At 41.8% G+C, this 25,031-nt stretch overlaps 1 long non-coding RNA gene across 1 annotated transcript in view; it reads right to left on the bottom strand.

Moving 5' to 3' along the window:
• The window catches only part of LOC141985713 (uncharacterized), a 316,735-nt gene that overhangs the window by 214,155 nt on the left and 77,549 nt on the right, over positions 1–25,031 (bottom strand). Inside the window, exon 2 of the long non-coding RNA XR_012638996.1 lies at positions 17,555–17,627. This is a non-coding gene — a long non-coding RNA (uncharacterized LOC141985713). The remainder of the gene's footprint in view (positions 1–17,554; positions 17,628–25,031) is intronic.

Raw genomic sequence — 25,031 nt, 5'->3', positions numbered from 1 at the left:
AAAAATAAAAATCTTCTTTTTAGCAATGCTGAGATTCCAGCTAATCAGTTTTTTTTTCTTGGTTTAAGACTTTAAGGCTTTGATAATAGTTCTCCTTAGTGGGAAACAGGGAGTCAGCCTGACCCAGTGCGTAGGGGAAAGGGATTTGGAACCAGAAGATCCATGTTCTATTCTTGGTTCTGCATAAGCGTGGGAACGCCATTTCACTTCTGTGCTTCCTTTCCCCAAAAGGTAGAATGGAGCAATGATACTTAGTCTCCTTTGTGAACTGGTTTTGGAACTGTGAAGTAAAAATGCTACATATCTTCAGAGGTCTAGTTCATGAATACAACGAGGAGTCCAGTGGCACCTTAAAGACTAACAGATTTATTTGGGCATAAGCTTTCGTGGGTAAAAAACCCCACTTCTTCAGATGCATACAGTGGGTATTTTTACTTACAAAAGCTTATGCCCAAATAAATCTGTTAGTCTTTAAGGTGCCACCGGACTCCTCGTTGTTTTTGTAGATATAGACTAACATGGCTACCTCTCTGATACTTAGTTCATGAATGTTTCTCACTGCAAGAGACTGATATATTTTTTCTTGTTGAAAAAGGGACATTCATAAAATAACGCTCCCCCGCCTTTCCCCACCACATACACATTCCTGCTCTGCCAAAGGATACATTGTCTTATGAACGTATGCATCCCTTTTGATAGGAAAGGTTCACTGTTTAAGTGTTGCTCCTGAATTTCCCCCTAAGATATATGTTCATATGCTTCCAGGAAAGATGTCTTCCAGTTCCCACAGTCAGTGATTTCTTTTGTACACATCAACATCCTTCAAAATTAATTCTTCACTGGCTCTTAATAAGTAGTTTATAATAATTTGCTCTGTACTTGGAGAACAATTACATTCCAAGATAACTAGGTTTTGGTAAACTGGCTTAAATTTGACTGGATTTCAATGCTGGGTTATTTTTAGATTCTTAGTAATTTATGTTTCAGGCTATCTGAGCTCTAAATCCTCACCACTTTCCAGCTTTCATTTCAGTTACTGATGTCTAAAATGTGTTAGCATCTCACTAGCTGTTTCTCCCTTTCTCTTTCTGTGCTGCATTGCATACGTGTCTGCTACTTTTGAAGTTGCTTTCTTGTGCCTGCTCATCTCTGTTGCTGCTTATCCTTTGTGGCAGGTCACTTCTTCACCTGGCTATCATTAATCCTTTACTTTTCCAGTTCGGATGCGAGGAATTCTGACTTTTAAATGGCCTTGCATGTTGCTTCGTTGTACCCTCCACCCTGCCACACACTAGAAGGACTCAGAAAGTCAAAAATATTTTAAACAAATAATAAATAACTTTGCATTTATTTATCCTTCACTGGACAAAGCAAGATTGCTGCTTAACAATGGAATAGATTCTTTAGTGAGAAGAAAAGGCAGTTAAGCACTTCCAAACTCATTCAATAATTAATGCTTTTCAACAACAGTAAAATCAGAGTTAATTACCAATGTATCTACACAGTGAACCTTGAATATGTGCACTGGGAATCACGGTCATTGATTAGATTTGTTTATTCTACAGGCACTGGCTACTTTATAAGAGCTCAGACTGGATGCTAGATAGACAAGGCATAATGCTATTAGCAACACATTTTTTTCAGTGCACTGAAATGTTATGAAAATTGTGTTTTCCCAAATTAGGATATGTGATATCCTAAATTATGTGACAGTTGAACAAATCCCAGTATTTCACAGGATCAATTTACTGTAATATAGAGCAATGTGAAGATCAATATTTCCTTGGGATCACTGAAAACATAATCATGATATTGTTGACTTTTATAACAAATGTATATAAAAATTAGTAATGCAACACTCTAATGATGATATTTCAATTCTCATCAGGTGTGTATGTTAGAGAAAGAGATTGGGGGCAAGAAAGATCAACTTTGATTTCCCTCGGGGTTCCCCCTGTACATAACTGAATTATTAGTGTGTAATTTTGCAACATGGGAAACCCTTCTGCTAACCTTTTATTGTGTAAAAGAAGTGTAGGGCTGGATTTCAAAAGAGATTTGCACTAGAGATGGACACAGTTTTTCTTCCACAACTTTTTTTCAGTGAAAAAATGCAGATTTGGGCTGCCCAAAATGAATCATTTGTGTTGAAAAAAAACACTAAAGAATTAATTTTAATAAAAAAAATCATTTTGGCACTTCTGGAATGAAACACTTTTATTCAAAATGACTTTTTGTTTCAAAATTTCCTTCAATTTTCAAAAAAATTTCAAAATTGAGATGAAACTTTTTGTCCCAGGTCGTACAGAATGCTTTGTTTGACTCTAAATGAATTCTCTCTTTTTGACTTTTTTCCTTTGAATTTTGGATTTTTTTCAGAATTACTGGCAAACCGAAAAATCAGTTACCACTTGACTCTGACTCAGCACCACTTGAGAGCATTGGGGAAACGCTTCAAGTAGAGAGCAAGTCTATGAGTGGACTGCATGGGAGTTGAAGATTTTGCCATTTCCTGTGGTAGAACTTTATGTACATGTTCTGGTGTCAAGTGCCTGGGTAGAAGTGAGTGTGCAGTTTGGGCAAATACGAATTTTCCTAAACATCTCCATGAATATCCTGAAGCCTGAGTGGTTTAATTACACTGTAACGGTTTTCTTCTTAGTGAAAAAAAGCTATAACCTTATTGTTTGCTTCTAAATAAAAGCTAAGGTTAGATGGAACTAAGAGCATTCTCAAATTCTCTCATGGAAGGGATAATTTACATAGAAATTACCCCTAAGAATTAAAAGTTATGGCACTGTAACGTGGTAAAAGTTGCCCTGTGCACTAAAGCTTGCTGTGGATTAGTCTGGACAAGAAGCAGAACCATTTTCAAAATGAAAACCATTTTTTTTCTGAAGACTCACAATTCAAAAATGGCTGGATTCATTAGCTTCAGATTTTTAAAAATATTCTCCTCTGGGCCAAGATTACACCTCAGAAACAGCACAGGATGAGCAGATTTCAGCTTTGATTTCTGAAGGTACCTAAATATATGTCTAATTTTAAACACATGAGCAGTCCTACTGAAGTCAGTATCACTACTCCTGTGCTTAAACTTAAGCGTGTGCTTGAGTACTTTGCTGAATTGGGGCCTTTTTACAGAAAGGTAAGAGGAAGGATCAAAATTAGGCTTAATATGGAAACTCATCACCTTCACTATGGTGTCAAGAGCTGATCAAAAACAGGATATAACTACCATGAAATCATTGTTAGAATCAGGTTACTTGGCATACCTAGGTGCTTCAATATGGATTTAGGACCCAGGGTCTATTTACAGGAAACTGTATTTGAAAATCTTGGCCCATATTTCTATGGAGACAGCGTTATGACAGAAACTTGTTTTGATCTGATTTTGCATTTATATATGGATATTGAGATATGTATAACATAGGCCAGGTCTGTCAAAACATTACCACAGAACATCATGCTATCGCAATAATATACTGAAAACAGGGATGAGGTATCTATTCTCTTAACCACAGGGCATACTTAATCATGGAATATCAGGGTTGGAAGGGACCTCAGGAGGTCATCTAGTCCAACCCCCTGCTCAAAGCAGGACCAATCCCCAATTTTTGCCCCAGTTCCCTAAGTGGCCCCCTCAAGGATTGAACTCACAACCCCGAGTTTAGCAGGCTAATGCTCAAACCACTGAGCTATCGCTCCCCCCAAATAATAAAAGCATTGGTCCTGCAGCCATTTGTGTGTAACTTTATACATCAGTGGCCTCTTTGAATTCAGTGTGGGTCTGCCCACACTTATGTTTTTCAGGATTGGGACCTCAGGATAATGGAGCATTTAGTAGAACCTCTTCATTTGCGTTATTTGCTGGAAGTTACTTCACAGCTTAATGAATATTGAGAATTAGCAAGTTAGCAAGAAAGAATGCAACCAAGTCATCAAGGACACTACATCACAAAATGAATTTAACAGCTAAGAGGAGATTAATTTACTTTCATTATCATAGTAATTCATAATATGTTTTTGCAAAAGTAACGGGAACTTCTAAGACCTCTTTCCAGCAACCCACTTTGAACTCTGTTCTGAAATGCAAGGAGAAAGAATGGGGTGCAAGGTGAGAATGGATGTTTTGGTTTTGGGAGGAGAATTATTGGATTTGCAGAGAAGCAAATTAAGCATAAAGTCCTAGTCTTGACCCTTCACAGGATGCACTAGCACAGTCCCTATACTTGTGTGACTTCCCAGTGACTTAAGTGGGACTACAAATAGGAGCTAACAGATCCCAATGCAAGCTCAGAACCTTAAGGCTAGATTGAAGACAGTCTTGACACTCGATCTACTGAACCCAATGGAAGTAACACATCCTTAGTGAGACTCTGTTGTATATGCTTCCATCCTACTACGTTTTCTTCAAAGGAGCAAGTGTGTTATGTATCATTTGTTATTAGGGATAGTTACATTTTATTTTTATCTTGCAGACAACTCCCAGTTTAATAATGTTCAATATATGTTAAGGGTTCATTGCTAAACTCGATTGCTTTTTTCTACCATGCAGCTTCTGTAATCTTTAAGTTTATTTCTACATCTCTACATAGGGTTGGGTTTTAAAAAGTGTCTTAGTAATAACCTTAGAATGCATAAAAAATTATGACCAGTAGCAACTCCAAGATTCTGAATTTAATGTTTTTAGACCTCCGAATAAATTTTTTGCATTTAAAGGATTTTTACAAATCTCAAATAAAGAAGGAAATAATTTTTACAAAAAAGATTCCCCCCTCCCTGAAAACACTACTTTGAAATGCTTTTACAGTTGAAGAAAGTGCTTTTTGTATTGACTGGACAAAGAAATATTGTTGATTACCCAATGGCATACATTTTTCTTTGAAGAAACAGTCACTTCAGAACTTGTTAAATAATTAACGCATTTCAACAACGGTAAAATCAGAGCTAATTACCAATATGACTGCTCAGTGAACCTCGCACAGTTACACAGGGAATCAAGGTCACTGTTCATATTTGCTTATTCTACAGACACTAATGGCTATTTTATGCAGAGATCAGTGTTTGTCCTCAGGTTAGAAACAGGTTATACAAGACACCATGCTGCCAGCCACAGCTTTTTCAGCACAGTGAAGTTCTATGAAAATCATGCTTTCCAAAACCAGGAGTCTGTATTCCATTGTTAAAGAATGCAACAAAAATGAAAGCCCCGAAGTATTGTGCTAGGTAACAATTTTATTTTTCTCCATGGGAACGAAAATGACCCATTGGAGTCAACAGAATGATCCAATTGAGCCTGTCCTAATGCTGGCGTAGCACAGTATTGTCATCACAGTCTGGCATTTCTGTGCATGCTCGACTGAAATTTGCTTTCTGCGAGTAACTCAGGCAATCAAAAGTGTGCAGACAGCTGGGTCGGGGCGAGGTTCTTTTACCTGGTTAAGGGTTTGCATTAGAAGTTACATTGATTGGGGTGGCATTGGGATCTCCCTTAGGCATGGTATAGCATATGAAAATTGACATTCTGTAATAAATCTTTGGTACCAATTTAGAAGCCATGCTGTGCCATCAGTTTTTAAACAGAACTCCTCATTGCAATCAGCAGGGAATTCTTGCTGAAAAGGTCAACAGAATAACATGGCCCTAAGTTTTTAAAGCTGTAAGTACCTCCAGAGATTTGTGCAACAGTGAATGTTTTATAAATGTGAATGTGACATTCTGTACTTTGGGGAAGTGTCCTGTAACCCCCATATTCCTCATTTACATATAACTGTGATCTTGCATATAAAGCATGCCATGTGAGGTATCGGGGGACAGGTTATGAACTGCTGAAACACACTGTTCTATGTAATTATGAATATCTTTAGTGCATATGAAGTTATGAGATTGTATTGTATGTTGTCACTAAAACATGCTGTAAGTTGGGGTATCAGCCAGATATTAGCTCCCCAGAGGCAACAGCAAGGAAAGTAACCAACGCCCTGGCGGGGTGTCAAACAACCATCAACAGCCATTTTCCAGCAAGGGAGCTACAATTCAATGACTCACCTGCATGGGGACACACCAGGGAAATTGCTCAGCTTTGCCTGGGAACTCAGCAATGCTCCCCAGACATGCCTGGACTTGTGTTCTCCAAGCACATGAACTAAGGGTATAAAACAGAACGTAGGGGACCCATGCTTGGCTGCAAGCTACAAGGACACTCTGAAGACTCCAACAGAGGAGACTGGTCCAGGTTTCAAAGGGTAAAACCTACGTACTATGAACTGCAATATCCAGTGGAGTGAAAAAAACTGCTTAATCTAGATGTTTCCCAGTCTAATAGGGTTGAGAGTTTAGACTGCATGCTTAAATTTTATTTTGGTAATCACTCTGACTTTTTGCCTATCACTTTAATCATAACTGTTTCACATTTGGGGACAATGTATACCTTCAAATCAGAAGCACTGCTGTGGATACCCGCATGGCCCCACAGTATGCCAACATTTTTATGGCTGACTTAGAACAACGCTTCCTCAGCTCTCGTCCCCTAACGCCCCTACTCTACTTGCGCTATATTGATGACATTGTCATCATCTGGACCCATGGAAAAGAAGCCCTTGAGGAATTCCACCATGATTTCAACAATTTCCATCCCACCATCAACCTCAGCCTGGACCAGTCCACACAAGAGATCCACTTCCTGGACACTACAATGCTAATAAGCAATGGTCACATAAACACCACCCTATACCGGAAACCTACTGACTGCTATGCTTACCTACATGCCTCCAGCTTTCATCCAGACCACACCACACGATCCATTGTCTACAGCCAAGCTCTACGATACAACCGCATTTGCTCCAACCCCTCAGACAGAGACAAACACCTACCAGATCTCTATCAAGCGTTCTTACAACGACAATACCCACCTGCTGAAGTGAAGAAACAGATTGACAGAGCCAGAAGAGTTCCCAGAAGTTACCTACTACAGGACAGGCCCAACAAAGAAAATAACAGAACGCCACTAGCCATCACCTTCAGCCCCCAACTAAAACCTCTCCAACGCATCATCAAGGATCTACAACCTATCCTGAAGGACGACCCATCACTCTCACAGATCTTGGGAGACAGGCCAGTCCTCGGTTACAGACAGCCCCACAACCTGAAGCAAATACTCACCAGCAACCACACACCACACAACAAAAACACTAACCCAGGAACCTATCCTTGCAACAAAGCCCGTTGCCAACTGTGTCCACATATCTATTCGGGGGACACCATCATAGGGCCTATCACATCAGCCACACTATCAGAGGCTCGTTCACCTGCACATCTACCAATGTGATATATGCCATCATGTGCCAGCAATGCCCCTCTGCCATGTATATTGGCCAAACTGGACAGTCTCTATGTAAAAGAATCAGACGTCAAGAATTATAACATTCAAAAACCAGTCGGAGAACACTTCAATCTCTTTGGTCACTCCATTACAGACCTAAAAGTGGCAATTCTTCAACAAAAAAACTTCAAAAACAGACTCCAACGAGAGACTGCTGAATTGGAATTAATTTGCAAACTGGATACAATTAACTTAGGCTTGAATAAAGACTGGGCTTGGATGTGTCATTACACAAAGTAAAACTATTTCCCCATGTTTATTTCCCCTCCCCTCCCCACCCTGCGGTTCCTCAGATGTTCTTGTCAACTGCTGGAAATGGCCCACCTTGATTATCACTACAAAAAGTTCCCCCTTCCGGCTCTCCTGCTGGTAATAGCTCACCTTAAGTGATCACTCTGGTTACAGTGTGTATGGTAACATCCATTGTTTCATGTTCTCTGTGTATATAAATCTCCCCACTGTATTTTCCACTGAATGTATCGGATGAAGTGAGCTGTAGCTCACGAAAGCTTATGCTCAAATAAATTTGTTAGTCTCTAAGATGCCACAAGTACTCCTTTTCTTTTTGCGGATACAGACTAACACAGCTGCTACTCTGAAACCTAATAAATTTGCACTGCTCATCTTGAGCAGTGCAAGACAGTACATTCCTGAGGTACAGTGTTGGGAGCTGGGGGGATTTGGCTCTGGTGCCTTTCTGTGTGTGATTCATGCAGTCTAGCTGGGTGTGGGGCTTCACATGCTGTTGTGCTGAGTGATAACAGTGCCTGGAGGGGTTTGCTGCTTGTTACTGGTAAGGCATTGTAAGAGACAGCCCAGGCAGGAGAGAGTTAAGGGGGCACAGCAGTCCCACAGTCCCAGGCTGCATCCTGGGGATCCCATCACAGTGAATATAAAAAAATACTGCATGGCTGCAATGGGCAGGGCATCTTATATAATTTATCTGTTGCTCTGTAGATCATGAAGTTATAAAAACAATATGGGGAAATTAAATGAATTGCAGAAGTAGCTTGTTCCATATATGCAGAGAGACTGACAAGCAAATGTAACATAATCCCACTCTGGAATCCTGCACTACCTCCCAAAGATTGTTGGGGTTTACCTAACCAGCATCTGATGTCTGTAATATACAATCCAATGTTTTTATGTCTGTACTGAATTGCATTTGAGACAAATCTGTCCCTTCCTGGTGGACCTAAGGCAGTCCTGCTGTGCTGGGTGGGACACAGGATTCCAGGAAGCCATGGAAGGCACCAACTGGCTTCCAAGTCCAGGTCTCAGTGGAAAGAAGTAGAGGTTACTCTGTTCCCTGAGTGGGGTTTTCAGGCAGAGGAGGAGCTGGGACAGGGCAAGTGTACCTTTATCTTGGCAGATGCATGAGCTATCTCCTGCTCAGTGGAGACGAGTGAAAGTGCTGTGGGTACTACCCTAGATGAGCACAGTACAAGGGACTATCTGGGTAGAATACTGCTCAATAGGAGAGCTGCTTTGTTCTGGGCTAGTTGCAGTGTGTGGCTGGTTTGAATGTGTAGACCTATATTCAAAATCCAAGTCCAAGGTGACAAAGGCATGGGTATCTGTGGCAAGGCCCATATTTGAAAGGAAAAGGATGCCACTCTTATTTTTTCCCCCAAGCCCAGATGGCAAAAATCTGTCTTGGCCACAGCTGCTGCCTTAGCCTAGAGGAGCAGCCTCGGATTTAATAAACCATCCAAACCATGAACACATGAGAAAAACAGCAAGTACACCCCTTGGATCAGGAGTGCTTGTGTAATTTCCTACAATTTTTTCTGCTAGTTTCCCTCATGTACCAATAATAGCTCAGTAGTTCCTGGGTTAAACCTCATCCTCATTCTAGCACCTATTTAGATACTGGGTCAATCATTCATCTGAACTAGACCAGTGAGATAAAATCAATACTGAGATTGTCATCAGCATACTGGGTGCTATTAGCATCCATCCAAATCCAACTCAGATACATTTCAAACAGAAATGGTGATACAAATATATGGATGGTTGTTCTGAAGGTTAATAATGGATAAGAGTTTAACGGAGGATAAGCTACAGTAAAAACAATACAATTAGTGTGTGCACTAGGACCTGAATTGCATGTGATAATCCAGATAGGAACATAGATTTCAGCAGACTACATGAAAGCCACATTATGATTATTGTTTATGTGTATTACCATAACATCTAGAAGCCCAAATTCTGGACCAGGACTCCATTGTGTCAGGTCCTGAACAAACACAAAGCAAGGCAGTGTATTCTAAATACACCAACCACAATGTCTCTGGTTGTATATTTAGACATTTAAATAATATAAACAAATCATGGTTTATATTTTTTTGAAAAAATGTCTGTGGCAGCAATTTTAGACTTTTCTGAGTTACACTTGGACTGTCCTTTGCACAAAATATCTAGCAAACTGCAAAATACACATAACAGGATATATCTTTAAAATCATGTTAAGGAAAGAGAAGACAAGCTTGGTATTGGCAATAAAAGGCAGATCTCCTATCTTCCAGTATCACAACGAATTCACTGCACCACAGCCTCTTCTAGGCAAGTCACAAAATGTCCTGGTCTCAGATTTTCCATTTGGGGATGATAATATCTACTTATTTATCTCTGTGTGACTGTGAATATTTTATACCATTTGGGCCTGATTCTCTTGCCTCTTGTATAAACTAGATGTAAACCTCTACAGCTGTGTCTACACAAAAATTAGCTGATAGGCTAATCCCTAGGGTACATCATCACAAATGTTGATAACCTGGGACAAACTTTGGGGGAGTTTCCAGATGAGCCTTTACAAACATGGCAACTACCTTGAGTTAATCGACAATTGATAACTCGTGGTTACACACTCTAGAGAAAAAACAAACCTTACTATTCTGTTTCGAGAGCATTTTTACATTCACTTTCCACTGATATTAAACAGGTGTACATACCCACACATGATGCAGGGCAGTGGGGAATCCAGCCCTGTATATTTTTATTAATTTCTTTTCTGGTAAATTATTACCCCCTGTGACGGGGTGCTCTCGCCCCATACTGGACAGGGAAGGGTCAACCCGACATTCTGGGCTGAGGATGCCACGCCCCCTCAACTCTACTGGGCATGCTCCAAATGCACTAGTATAAAAGGGAGCAGCTCAGCTCAGCTGGGGCTAACCATTGGAGGGGAAGGACCCTCGTTGCAGGTTCCAGACAAGGAGCAGTCAAAGCCCAAGGCCATGGGGGCCGGAGACACCGCAAGCCAGGCAGACGCCAGGCTACCCACAGAGGCCCCACAGAGTTCGGATCGCCGGGGACAACACAGACTGGGGAACCCAGAGACAGCAGAGGCTTCCGGATTCAGCAGTGGGAACCACTGTAGGAAGCAGCCCAGGGAATTAGCTAATGGCCCGGTTAGTGAACCGGAACTTTGAGTCAGTGTGTTTCGGTTGGACCCCTGCCCCACTGACTCAGTGTCACGTGATCTGGGCTTGGGCCCAGTGGAGAGGGAGGACCTGGCCTCCCCTACTCAGGCTGCCATCACCCCTCTTTTTGTGCGTGGTAGCCCCTTTCCTCGACTGAGGCCACTTGGCCACTAGGCCTTACTACCCCATGGACGGGGCAAATCTATGGACTCTGGCCGCTAGGCCTTACTTCCCTGCGGACCGGGGCGAATGTATTGACTTTGGCCATTAGGCCTTACTGCCCTGCTGACTGGGGCAAGTCTATTGACTCTGGCTACGGAGGCATAGATGCAGGTCATGTACACCCCACCCCTACACCCTATGGGAGATGGGGCGCACTCACCCCACAGTGGACGGGATCCCCTCAACCCTGTCACACCCCATTTACAAAGAGGGCAGGCAGACAAAGAGCTATGGAAGGACTTGTCTGGGTCACACTGCCATCTAGTGGATGAGACTGAGCACAAGAAATCATGGGTGAGGTGGTGTCGGAGCAGAGAATCATTTTTATATTCTTGTTTAAACAAAGGGGGAAAAAGTCATGTACTAGGTAAGGGAGCGAAATACAACATGAAGGCAGTAACTGTTGGAGAGAGACACTGGTTACAATCACAGTCTCAGACAAAGGAGTGTGTTTACCAGACAAGTGCTCCCAGTCCAGACCCAGGCAGTTGACCTCTGTACAAACTTCCCACAATATATTTCCTTTTTGCTCTTGTTATAGTCTGGATTTCCCCAGTGACCTTTCATAGTCCAGACAAATCCCTGGGAATCACAGAGAGAACTGACTAGAATCTTGGCACAATGATACCAGCTCTTCCAGAGTCCCCTACATACCATCACTGACGGAAAGGCCTTCATTTCGGTACTGTCAGCAGTGGACAACTCTCTACAATGCTGCACTCCATCATCACAGGATCTTGTCAAACAATGCCAGGCTGCAGCAGAATTGATAGTGTCTCTGAGCACTCAGAAGGATCAATAAAGGCAGCAGAAAAGGCAAAGGACTGTAGCTTCTTAAATGAGTATTGATCCAGTCCCAAGGCAAGGGAACAAGCCATCAGTAACACCTGGAATAGGTGGGAAGTATAATTGTCTTTCTCAGGGAAAGGGTAAAAGCTCGATGAAAGGTCACTGGGGAAATCCAGACTATCAGAAGGGGAAGACTTGTCCCCCAACTTCCCAGCAACGCAGCCAGATTTGATCTAGCTGAGTTACTCAACAGTATGGATCACTGGTCTCCCTCTGGCACTGCTAGTCCTGAGGCAGGTGAGTCAGTCACTGGATTCCATTTTCCTGGCTGCAGCATTCAGCTTTCCCTCCAGCCTCAGCTCCACCGAGGTGCACCTCAGTTTCACACAGCACACCAGATACTACAGGGGCAGACAATTCCCACGTCGCTGCCTTCACTCTGTTAGCACCAAGTCAGATGGATTTCCCCTCCATCTAGGACATCCCATCAGGAGGGTGTTGGGGCAGCAGCCAGCAGCAGGAAGCTGTGTGAGGATGGCTCCTTTTAAGGAGGGAAAGGGAGCCTGAATACAGTGTAGAGGGGAACCCCATGGCCCCAAGGGATCAATGTGGATTCCCCAAGATCCATGGGATCTGTAGGTCATACCACTGCTGGTAGAGATACTTGGCCTCCTCCACTGGAACAACTGAAGGAAATTCCAAGGACTCCCACTCACAGAGCTCCTGTAAAAGAGGAGGTGATGGGGACCTTCCTTAAGAACACACCATTTCTAGTTCAATGCTGGTCTCCCCAATACATCAGAAAAGTAGCTATTTCCCCTAGCTGGTCCAGGGTGCCCAGCAGTTGCTTTCCATGCCGGTAGGCAGTAGAGATGTGGTGTGATCCTTGCCTGACTTCTTTCGCGCTAGACCCACAAATCATAGAACGATAGAACTGGAAGGGACCTCAAGAGGTCACCTAGTCCAGTCCTGTGCACTCAAGGCAGGGCTAAGTATTCTCTAAACTATCCCTGACAGGTTTTTGTCCAACCTGCTCTTAAAAATCCCCAGTGATGGAGATTCCACCACCTCCCTAGGCAATTTATTCCAGTGCTTAACCACCCTGACAGTTAGGACATTTTTCCTAATGGCCAACCTAAACCCCCCTTGCTGCAATTTAAGCTCATTGCTTCTTGTCCTATCCTCAGAGGTTAAGAAAAACAATTTTTCCTTCCTCCTCCTTGGAACAACCTTTTACATACTTGAAAACTGTTATCATGTCCCCCCCTCAGTCTTCTGTTCTCCAGACTAAACAAACCCAATATTTTCAATCTTCCCTGATAGGTCATGTTTTCTAGACCTTTAATCATTTTTGTTGCTCTTCTCTGGACTTTCTCCAATGTGTCCACATCTTTCCTGAAATGTGGGACCCAGAACTGGACACAATACTCCAGCTGAGGCCATCAGCACTGAGTAGAGAGGAAGAATTACTTTGTGTCTTGTTTACAATACTCCTGCTAATACATCCCAGAATGATGTTTGCTTTTTTTGCAACAGCATTACACTGTTGACTCATATTTAGCTTGTGATCCACTATGACCCCCAGATCCCTTTCCGCCGTACTCCTTCCTAGGCAGTCATTTCCCATTTTGTATGTGTGCAACTGAATGTTCTTTCGGAAGTGGTGTACTTTGCATTTATCCTTATTGAATTTCATCCTATTTACTTCAGACCATTTCTCCAGTTTGTCCAGATCATTTTGAATTTTAATCCTATCCTCCAAAGCACTTGCAACCCTTCCCAGCTTGGTATTGTCTGCAAACTTTATAAGTGTACTCTCTATGCCATTATCTAAATCATTGATGAAGATATTGAACAGAACCAGACCCAGAACTAATCCCTGCGGGACCCGACTTGTTATGCCCTTCCAGCATGACTGTGAACCACTGATAACTACTCTCTGGGAATGATTTTCCAATCAGTTATGCACCCACTTTATAGTAGCTCCATCTAGGTTGAATTTCCCTAGTTTGTTTAGGAGACGGTCATGCGAGATAGTATCAAAAGCCTTACTAAAGTCAAGATATACCACATCTACCGCTTCCCCCCATCCACAAGGTTTGTAACCCTGTCAAAGAAAGCTATCAGGTTGGTTTGACTCAATTTGTTCTTGATAAATCCATGCTGCCTGTTATTTATCACCTTATTATCTTTTAGGTGTTTGCAAATTGATTGCTTAATTATTTGCACCATTATCTTTCTGGGTACAGAAGTTAAGCTGACTGGTCTGTAATTCCCCGGGTTATCCTTATTTCCCTTTTTATAGATGGGCACTATATTTTCCCTTTTCCAGTCTTCTGGAATGTCTCCCGTCTTCCATGAACAAATGAACAGTACACACCAAAAAACACACATCGGCTTGCTCCAGGGAACAATGTAAGTCAGTACTGAAACCAATTCCCTTTTTCCATCAGTTAAACCCTACACACTTTAGTTAAAAATATAATAATAATAATAATAATAATTAATAATAAATTTAATTAATGACATAGGTTGACCACTGCCTCTCACCCACTACAAATCTACACATTTATTATGGGAAAAAACAAACAAAGAAAAACAGCCTCACACATAAAAAAAACCCAAACAGTCTCTAATCAAAACCAGGCTCAGCATGAAATAGCCCGGGGTGGGAGAGCAGCCATTCTTACTGTAGTTGGCGTCTGCAGCTGGAAGCTGCATGCTGAAGGACTGGATTTGAACCAGCCATTCTTGTCCAGTGTTCCTCGAGATGTAGGATACAGTGATGCCTGCTAGCTTGGTTCGAGCTCACTCTGGGCTAGTAGGGTGCAGCTGCACAGGGTGGCTCTGAGCTGGGGCTTGGGTCCAGCTCCAGCCTTAATTATAAGAAACAAGATTTGACTTATTTTGCAGCTTCATTTCTGATTTTCCAGAGCAGTCATGAACTGTGGCTAAAGAGCAACGTAAGAGCAGTGATTTTTAATAAAATCCCCAGCCATAGTCCATCAGAGAGACTAATGATATCCTCCTTGCGACCAGGATTTCACTCCTAAGAGCTCTGGCTCAGCCGGGGAGCTCAGCAGTACCAGGAAGAGACAATGGGGTGGGAGGCACTTCTGAAGGGAAACTAGACTCATAATGGACTCACAGAGCTTGGATCAGATGAAAACCTCTCTGATGAATCCTTCCACGCTTAGGAAAACCGGGGTGCAATTTCATGCTTTGGAGGTTTTGAACTGGATGGTTGCCAAGCACTGGGCCAAAAGAGTAGCGCTTGCCAGTGCAGGACCACTCTTCTTCCCCTCTTATCATAGATTTGAGGAAAAGCAACACAAAGATTGTGAGGCAGAAAACTGTCAGTCAGTGGTTACCTGGAGCTCAAACACCTGCCCGAGCCTCAGCTACAGGATTGATTAGAGCTGGTGTTCCACTCTGTGCTGCAGATGAATTATTCTGCAGTGAAGCTGAGGTGGTTTTTTTCCTTAACATGCATCTAGTGGATTGTTAAAACAAACAGCACACCAACAGGCTTCTGCAAGCAGACACAGAAGACAAGGATGAAGATTAAGGGAGCTGCTGTTTCAACCATGACATACTTCACAGGCAACATATTACTGTAATTCAAAAGCCTGAGTACTAATCTGTTCCTTCTTTGTGACCTAACATGGACCTTCACCCACAGCTCTGGTTTTGCCTTGTATTGTATTGTATTATATTGTATTGTATTTATTAAGGAGATTTGTGCTTTTAAGCTTCTTCTTTCTTTTTCTTTTTTTTTTTTTTGCAAGAGATAACAGCATTTTCCAACTCCTGGTTTCAATATCTGTGTCATGCTCTGTGTTCTGAGATGTGCAATATAATATTAGCAATCCGTCACATTAAAAAGGGTTTGCTACACCAAGTCAAATTCTAGCTGCTGTTATACATGTGCAACCCTGCTGATTTCAATGGCTGACCTGGGACAGACTGAGACTGGAATGGGCCCTTTGATTTTCTTTTCCTGCCTTTCCTATTTTTTCATGCAATAAGTGTAAACTCTGCCAATTGCTGCCTTTCATGGACCTTCCAGCTAATACATTCTTTGTGAAGTATGTGTTTATATGACAGGTTCTACCTGCTGCCCTTTAGAACCTTATGCTCTAACTAGGTGAATAATATGGTTAGACGTGAAGGCTCTGATCATATAAAGACTTATGCAGATACTTAACTTCAGGCCTGGTGAGTAGATCCATTGAAGAGGACCACTTGCAATGTATAAAGTCATGCACATGCTTAAGGCTTTATAGGATCACGGCCAAATATACGATGCATGAGAGAGACAAGACCCAGGGTCTAAATAAATAAGTCAATTTTCATACATATATGTTATGTAAAACACACACACTCATAGATTTATAGAAATAAAATATAAGTGTTATAATATTATAAAAATGTTCTAGTCCTGCCAGATTAGCTCTCCACACTGCTCTCACCCTCTTGCTGAGAGTATCTCAGTGCCAGTGGCTGAATCACAACGTCCCCTTCTGATTAGTTATGCTCACCCTATCAAGGAACACAACAAATGCCATAAAAAGGAGGTGACAAATTACACAGTGCTGATAATGAATGAGGACAGCAAACCTAGTCTGCAAGCTAGCGATGCTACCCAAATAAATTTCAGCCTCTGTTTGTTTGAAGTAGTAAGAGCAATGAACACATTCACAAAAATAAGCCTGCTTGCAAACAGAAAAGAGACCAGAATCTATTGACTAAACTGCATATTACCCATCATTTGACTAACTCTAGATAGTACATACCAGGTAAAGTTTCAACAGTCATTTCACATTATCTGAAAAACTTGCAGTAGCAGAAGAGGGAGTTTTAATTCTCTCATTTTAGCTAGTCAGCCAATTCAATGGCATTGACTAAAGCTTCAAATGATACATAGGTTCATAGATTTTAAAACCAGAAGGCACAATTAAGAACATCTAGTCTGACAGCCTGCATAACATAAGCCAAAGAAATGATAATAAAATATAGTTGTGAATAGTGTACAACCATAGCAGTTCTCATAGACTCATCTTGTCTGACGTCCTGCACATTGCAGGCCACAGAACCTCATCCACCCACTCCTGTAGTAGACCCATAACCTCTGGCTGAGTTACTGAAGTTCTCAAATCATGATTTAAAGACTTCAACTTAGAGAGAATCCACCATTTACACTTGTTTAAACCTGCAAGTGACCTGTGGAGGAAGGAGGAAAAATCCCCAGTGTCTCTGGCAGTCTGACCATGGGGAAAATTCCTTCCTGACCCCAAATATGGGTTATTTAAATATTGTCTCCATTATAAAACTCGATGGAGGTAGCTCCAGAAAGACCATGTCTGAAGACTTCTTCAATAACCACAAAAGAGGCCATTTTTGGCTTCCAGTATCACAGATCACATACTGGGCAAATCTTCACTCTTCATTTACCAGGTCTTTGCAATTGTTATAAGCTGCTATAAGAATTTGAATTTCTTTTAAATCATCTCTAACCCTGGTACATTTTGCATCTCCAAGGTCTGGTGTAGGGAAAAGTAGAATGGAAAGGCTAAACTTTGGGATCAATTAAAATCTATATGCCAGGGCATTTGGTATACATGGGAGCTTGCAAGATAATCATCTGCATCACTTGACGCACACTTAATTAGTCAAACCAATTACACAAAAGACACATTGCAGGCATGGATGGATGCCACACTTCATTTCTTACCTTACACAAATTGTCGACCCAGGCTTATGCCAACGTTCAGTGAACACTGTTATTCTTTTGGAGTTGTTCCAGTCTACAAGATAAATACAGAATGTATCCATTACTCAAGGGGATGGAGGTGGGAAAGAACGCACATCAACCCAAAATATGCCAGGGCTGAATGATTTTAATTTGTTCACTTAGAAAATACCTTAGAATGTAAAATGCATTTTAAACAAGCTTGTGATTGAGGATATATTTCTAGTTAGCAGGGTTTAAACTTTGACACCTTATTGTATAGCAGTTTAACCTGTTCTTTCTCTTTAAACTGAGGCATTCTGAATGAAAGCGATGTAGCATTTGCTAAATCCATGAGCTGAGAAATTTCAGCTAATGCTCTTTGAAATCCTTTGACTGTCCCATCTAGATAATCACTCCTGAAATAGTGCAAGATCAGGGAAGCACTCCCAAGGCTGGGGAGGTTAATCGCCTTCACCTTGGAAAGCCAAAGTTTCCACTAGAAGCATTAGGAATGCTCATTCATTTGGTAAATTCTGTATTTATTCTAATCAGAACAGACTAATTGGAAAATCAAGCAGCTGTGTGATATGAGGCTTATTTTACACTGTGCTGAAGCATATTAAAAATGTTACCAAACCACCCACCCTTTATATCCCAACACAGAAACCATTGTTAACTAGCATGGTGGAGTTGCTAAAGTGCAGATCCCAGCTCAGTACATATTCTCCCAGCCACAGTACACACCTCCCTTCACCATCACCTCCCATCCATCATACACATGCACCCTTAACATCCACCATCCTGGCTGTAGAGGCAGGTTTGTGCTGAGATTGTCCTGATAGATGGAAAGCGGTCTGTGGGAAGAAGCATGTACATTGTCATGACATATTTCCTTGACATATTAGATCTGTGTTATTGTGGTGCCTGAGTGGGCCTAGTAAAGTGACAATGGCATGATGGGAAGTTGTAAGATACAAGTAATTGCTTCGAAGACGTAGCTCAGCATGTATAAGAGCAGTTTCTCGTGTGCTAGCACTTTATGTGCTAGAGATTGGGGATTAGCAGGTGAATTTTGTGTTAGAATTAAGGTTTCACATTTGCTGGGAGTGACTAGCTGAAGATCCATCAGCGATGCCTCTGGTGGGAGGCAGCCAACGATGTGGGCTATATTGGGGCATGGGCGGCTAGTAAGGGAGTGCAGAGCGCATGCGTCTTGGTGCATGCAACACACTCTCCCCTGGGAAAGGTTCTGTGGAAATCCTACTAGGAGGAAGGTGCTAGCTGATGGGGAAGGAGGTTAGCCCATGAGGGGTTCTCAAATGTTCAAAGGATGCCAAGGCACCTCAGGCACTGAGCTGGCTAGTCAACGCTGCTTCCCAGTTCCTGACCTCAGCAGGCCCTTGGTTTCCCAGCTACCAGAAAGTCTGGGGTAAGCTGGGAAGCAGTGGCTGGGTGAGGGCTGAATCTGGAGAACAGGCCTGGGAAGTCAGATCAGAGCCAGCTGGGGAAGCCCTTGTGCATATCAGGCCTTCATTGACTCAGCTTTGAGAGACTTCCTAGCTGTTGACTACGCAATTTACCAGCCTCTCAGCCTTGTTGAGCTCCCTTCGGCATTTCCAGCTCTTCCATAGAACAAGGCCAGAGAGGGGGCTTGAGCTACTACTGCACAGAGAGGAAGGTGCAGTACAGTCTATGGTGGGGAGAAGTGGCTCGGGAGTGATGCTGCAGGAAAAGGCAGAGAAGGCACAGTGATTCTATGCTCATTGTGCCCACAACCTGCTATGGCTCACTGAGGGGAAGAGGAGTGAGAGGCAGAGGAAGTGTGCTGAAGCAGGATGTTCCTCACATACCAGCTAGCATAGGATCCTCCTACATGTACACATGTCAATATTCAGGTTTCAGAGTAGCAGCCGTGTTAATACACATAGGAACAAAGAAGGCTGGCCATCCTTACAGAATGGGGGACTATCCTGGGAAGCAGTGACCCTGAAAAGGATTTGGGGATCATGGTGGAAATTCAGCTGCACATGAGCTCCCAGTGTGATGTTAAAAAGGGCTAATGCAATCCTGAGATGCATAGGAGAATCTTGAGTAAGAGTACAGAGGTCATTTTATCTCTGTGTTTGGCACTGGTGCAACCACTGTTGAAATACTGTGTTCAGTTCTTGTGCCCACAATTCAAGAATGATGTTGCTAAATTGGAGAGGGGTCAGAGGACTGGAAGAGGGCAAATATAGTGCCAATCTATAAAAAGGGGAATAAGGACAATTACAGACCAATCAGCTTAACTTCAGTACCTGAAAAGATAATGGAGCAAATAATCAAGCAATCAAATTGCAAACACCTATAAGATAATAAGGTGATAAGTAACAGAAAGCAAGGATTTGTCAAGATCAAATCATGTCAAACCAACCTAATAGCGGTCTTTGACAGGGTAACAAGTCATGTGGAATTGGGAGAAGCAGTAGATGTGGTATATCTTGACTTTGGGAAGACTTTTGATATTGTCTCACATGACCTTCTCATAAACAAAATTAGGGAAATACAGCCTAGATTGAGATACTATAAGGTGGGTGCATAACTGGTTAGAAAACCATTCCCAGAGAATAGTTATCAGTGGTTCACAGTCATGATGGAAGGGCATATGAAGTGGGGTCCCGCAGGGATTGTTCCTGGGCCTGGTTCTGTTCAATGACTTCATTAATGATTTAGATGACCTCTCAAAGTCCCGTCTATGATTCTAAGACCCACGAGAAAGGTAAAAGGATTAGAAAACAAACCTTATAGTGACAGACTCAAGGAGCGCAATCTATTTAGTTTAAGAAAGAGCAGGTTAAGGGGTGACTAACTCACAGTCTGTAAGTACTTACACAGAGAACAAATATTTGACAATGAGCTCTTCGATCTAGCCAAGACAGATCTAAAATGATCCAATGGTTGAAAGTTGAAGCTAGACAAATTCAGAGTGGAAATAAGGCATACATTTTTAACAGTAAAAGTAATTAACCCCTGGAACAATTTCCCAAGGGTCATGGTGGATTATTCATCACTGACAATTTGTAAATTAAGATTGGATGTTTTTCTAAAAGATCTGCTCTACAAGTCAAGCTAGAGGTCAAAGCCAGAGCAGGGACCTGGAGCAGAGCAGGAAAGCAGGAGCAGATGGGGATTTGGGCTACGGTTGAGAGGAACAAGCTGGGAGGCAGGCTTTATAGTAGCAGCTAGCCAGGGATTCACCCAGTTGCTCAGACAACTTCCTGTGCCTCTTTCTGGTTGAAGCAGTGAGTGGCTGGATGTCTCCCGGAGTCTGGAGCTTTGTGGGCAGGACCCTTTGTGAGGTAGAGCTTCGCTAGCCCCTTTCTACAGGGATTTGGGTGGGCTGTTGGGTGGCAGCTGTAGTCTGAGCATGACCTGAGAACCCAGGGTTCAAGGGCTGCAATCCCACAGAGTCAGACTAGATGATCACAAGGGTTCCTTCTGACCTCGGAATCTATGAATCCTTCGTCTGGTGCATGATCAGCCTTTTACCTGTGGGCTGCATCCTGGGATAGTGGGCTGCTGGGTGTTACAAGCCAGGAGCCAGCTACAGGAGGAGTGCCCACTGCAGTGTGTTTCCTTCACTCAGAGCAGTGGAACTGCATCAGAGCAAGGGGAGAAGCAGGGAAGCTCTAGCAGCAATCTTTTGTCAATGCAGGAAACAGTGGCTATCCACATGTTTGTTGAGTCTCCCTTACAAAAGTGTGCAAGCAAATTCTTGCACAGGTTTTTGGATCAGTTATCCACACTCAAGCAGTCTGCAAAATGCTCTCTTTGCAAGTTCACATAAATAAGTGGCAAATTTATACTGGGAATTTTGATTGCTTACTTTTACAGGAACAGATAGAGATACAAGGAAATTGCACAGATCTAATTAGTATATGTCTTGCATTAATTTGCACATACAAATATGTTTGCTGCACTATCAAAAATTCCTTGAACAGACTGTCAAGAATATTGACATGTAAAGAGAGAAACATCAATACTAAACATTCCGGGGCTGCTATTGCTGCCAACATTCAACAGTGTTCAGGTCTAAGATCTTCAAATGTTTAATACAAAAGCCAAAGAGGGGCTATATGAAAAGGAAAGAACAACATAAGAAAGTGGGAAAAAATGTATTGAAAGATTCTATATACACCACAGTAGTGAAATGAAACTCAGATAGAGACATCAGAGGACTGCTTCCAGCCATGGATATGTAATCACAGCAGGAATCTTACAGCAGAATCACATATAACAGATTATGGTATCTTTCTGGAAATCACAGAATTAGTTTGAACACTTCTTCCAGTGGAAAGGCAGAGATTCTTTTGTGACTCACTTGTAACTATTTTTACATTGACATGTTTGTTTTTTGCATGGTTTAATTAGAAGCATCAAAAACCAAGGTGTCTCCTGAAAATCTGGCTTGCATTCACCAACTGACACACTGAGTATGTGTTTTCCAAATTAAAATTACCCAGCTATTTACTGCCCCCACAACATTCCAGACCTCTGAACAGCTTCAAAAAGCTCCAGTTGTTTAAAAATATATATATATATATCAATCTGCCACAAAAACGTGTCCTTTTTCCTTCATGTAGAGGCTGCAAAGCGAAGGCCACATGTAAAACCTTAACCCTTTCCCGTCATACATATGCAAGATTGTCTTTTATTACATGAGCACCTACTGTCATTGCTGCAGAATCTCCAGCTCATTCAGTGCACAGGCTCAATGGTGCCTGGGAATGAAGATGGAACAGGGCAATCAAAGACTGTATGCATACACACCAGAGTTAAGGCTGTGAGTACTACCCTGCTACCTCCACACTGCTCTCAACTATCCCATCTGCTACCACAACACTTCCCCCACACCCAACTGCCCTGGCTTCCCCCCACTGACAGCCTCCATTCAGTACCCACTCAACTGTCCAATGTTGTGTTGCATCGTGCCCTAATCCCACAAGTGCTCGGGAAGAGATGTATTGACCTTTGCATATTTGAAAATTATTTGTCTATGACTCTAACTTAAGTTTAGGGTCATAAGCAAATACTTTGCAAATATGCAAAATATGTGATGAGTGATTTTGTGAACAATTAGAATAAAATATCACATACAGAGTTACCCAAAACTTATCTGCTATGTACACACGGTCTGTAGAGCACATTGAATGAGCTGGAGTTCTGTGGGAAAAAGTAGACTGTGATCATGTAATTGAAAACAGTTTTATAATGGAAATAGACAAAGAGTGAAGGTTGTATAAGAAAACTTGACTTTGGCATTTCTTGACTTTGGAGCACTTCACTTGGCTTTTAAAGACTGAATTTCCTAGCTATTTCACAAAGGAAAGTAATAGAATCCCCCCCCCCACACACACACACACACACACTCCAAATTCTGGATTGTGGAACCTTTTGTTACACAGTCAGGTACCCAGTAGCACGCTTTCACTGAAGGCACATTTTGTGCAATGAATGATGCAGTGCTCCATGGCAGGCCTTACCTTGTTCCATACACATCCTCAGCAATCATATGGAATGTGGCATATGCCTCAACTTCAGAGCCTGCACGCATTTTATATGCATGTGTACTCTGAATGAGATGGAGACTTTTAAAGTGTGTATTACAATCTGAAATTTCATGCAAATTTGTTATGCATGGATGTGCCAACAGAATATCAGCTGATTGTTGTTTTAAAACCCGCTTTTAAAAAACAAGAGGGTTTGTTTTTTATAATCAAATCTAAGTTGATTTTTAGTGTAACATTGCATGTGATCAACTCATCTCTGAGCCAAACTTTAAGTCTCTACACCCATATGCTGAAGCTCTAGAGCTGTTCAAAAAAGTTACACACTTTCTTCATATAAAGGCATGTGTGTATTTCCCTCCCCCACAGACACTCACACATTCCAACCTTGCACTCCTAAGTGGATGAAAAGTTTTTGATTACATATCACAAAAAAACCCACCCCTGAACAGAGACAAGATCTGGAAAATATCAGCCTGAAAGGTGAACATTTCACAAATGCAAAATGCCCATTAGAAAGGAAACATGAAGGCAACTTTGACTATAGCTGGTGTGAGTAGAGCTGAGCGAATAATTGATTTGTCGGTTCAGTAGCCAAACTGAAAAAATAATTCAGTTAATTTAGAACAGAAACTTACTTGTTTTGTTTTTTCTCAGTGAAATGTAAAAATGAAAAAAAAATACATTTGGGTCTAATGAAAAGTTTCAAAATATTTGAAACCGAATGTTGATTCAAAATTAAATGTCAAAATGAACCATTCCGACATTTACAAAAGCTTTGTTATCTGGGGAGTTCCAGCAACTTTACTATTTGTCAAAAAAAATTCACTCGGCTGTAGCTGACACACATTTCAGCTATAACACAAGTTTGCCATGCTAATAGATATGCTTGTGTTTGTGTTAAGATGTAGTGCCAGAATGACCCCTAAACAGTTAAATCTGTTTAACCCTTAGGCTGTACAATACGACATATACTGTGCTGTGTCATATTGCACCATACCAAATGGTTCAACCTAATCAAATGGAGAGCTAATTGGCCTTAGCACTGGCCTATTTAGTCAGCAGTCTTTTAAAAAGGTACATTCAAAAGATCCAGGTAATTACTGCCTTGTCTTTGAAAAGATAAATCCATGCATGACACATGCCTAATTAAAAATAAGAAAGCCGGAATTAGCGTTTCATCTACGTATTGAGAGAAGTTTTATAATGGGTTTCAAATTCTTACAACTATCGTAACCATCACATAACAAGCAATAGAATTAACGTGCTACACACATATTAAAGAAAAATAACATGGTACACAAGTATGGCATTGATGAGTCTGCGAGCATGTAACATGATGGAAACTATTGATATTTCAATGATTTATGATTACTTAAGAGTTCTTATCTTGGCAAAGGGATAAGGGTAAAATTCCTGTACCCTAACTCCAGCTGAGTAGCTTCTTACCTCACAAACAGAACTGAAATCAGTGGAACCATTTGTGGAGTAAAGTGCTACTCAGCCTGAGTAAGAGCATCAGAATGTGATCCTTAGCAACTTGATGTTATCAGCCATTGATCACTTATCACTCCATGCATTTCAATCTTGCATAGAGGTACATGTCAGCAGGAGCAAAGCGCAGCTCACAGCCAATCGATTTCTTCAGAGCAAGTTGGCAGGCCCAGTGAAATGTGGTAATGGTTCAAAATAGCAACAGTAATGACCACCTAAACATGCATGTTCCCAGATTCATTTCTCTTGTCTATCTTGAATGGTTACTGCTCCAGCTTTGCTCCATTACCACCTGGCAGACAATAAATGCTGCAGTTCTGATTCTGGACATGATAGGATATGCATTTACCTAGGCTGATGGTGGCATTGCTTGCCTGCATAAAGTGAGGCAAGAGGAGGGATTATGCCTGATTTCTGTGAGCAGCTGATCTCTCTAC

The sequence above is a fragment of the Natator depressus genome, chromosome 4 (assembly GCF_965152275.1).
Source record: "Natator depressus isolate rNatDep1 chromosome 4, rNatDep2.hap1, whole genome shotgun sequence".
Taxonomy (NCBI): Eukaryota; Metazoa; Chordata; order Testudines; family Cheloniidae; genus Natator; species Natator depressus.
The sequence above is the reverse complement of the archived record's forward strand: the minus strand, read 5'-3'. Positions and strand labels throughout refer to the sequence as shown.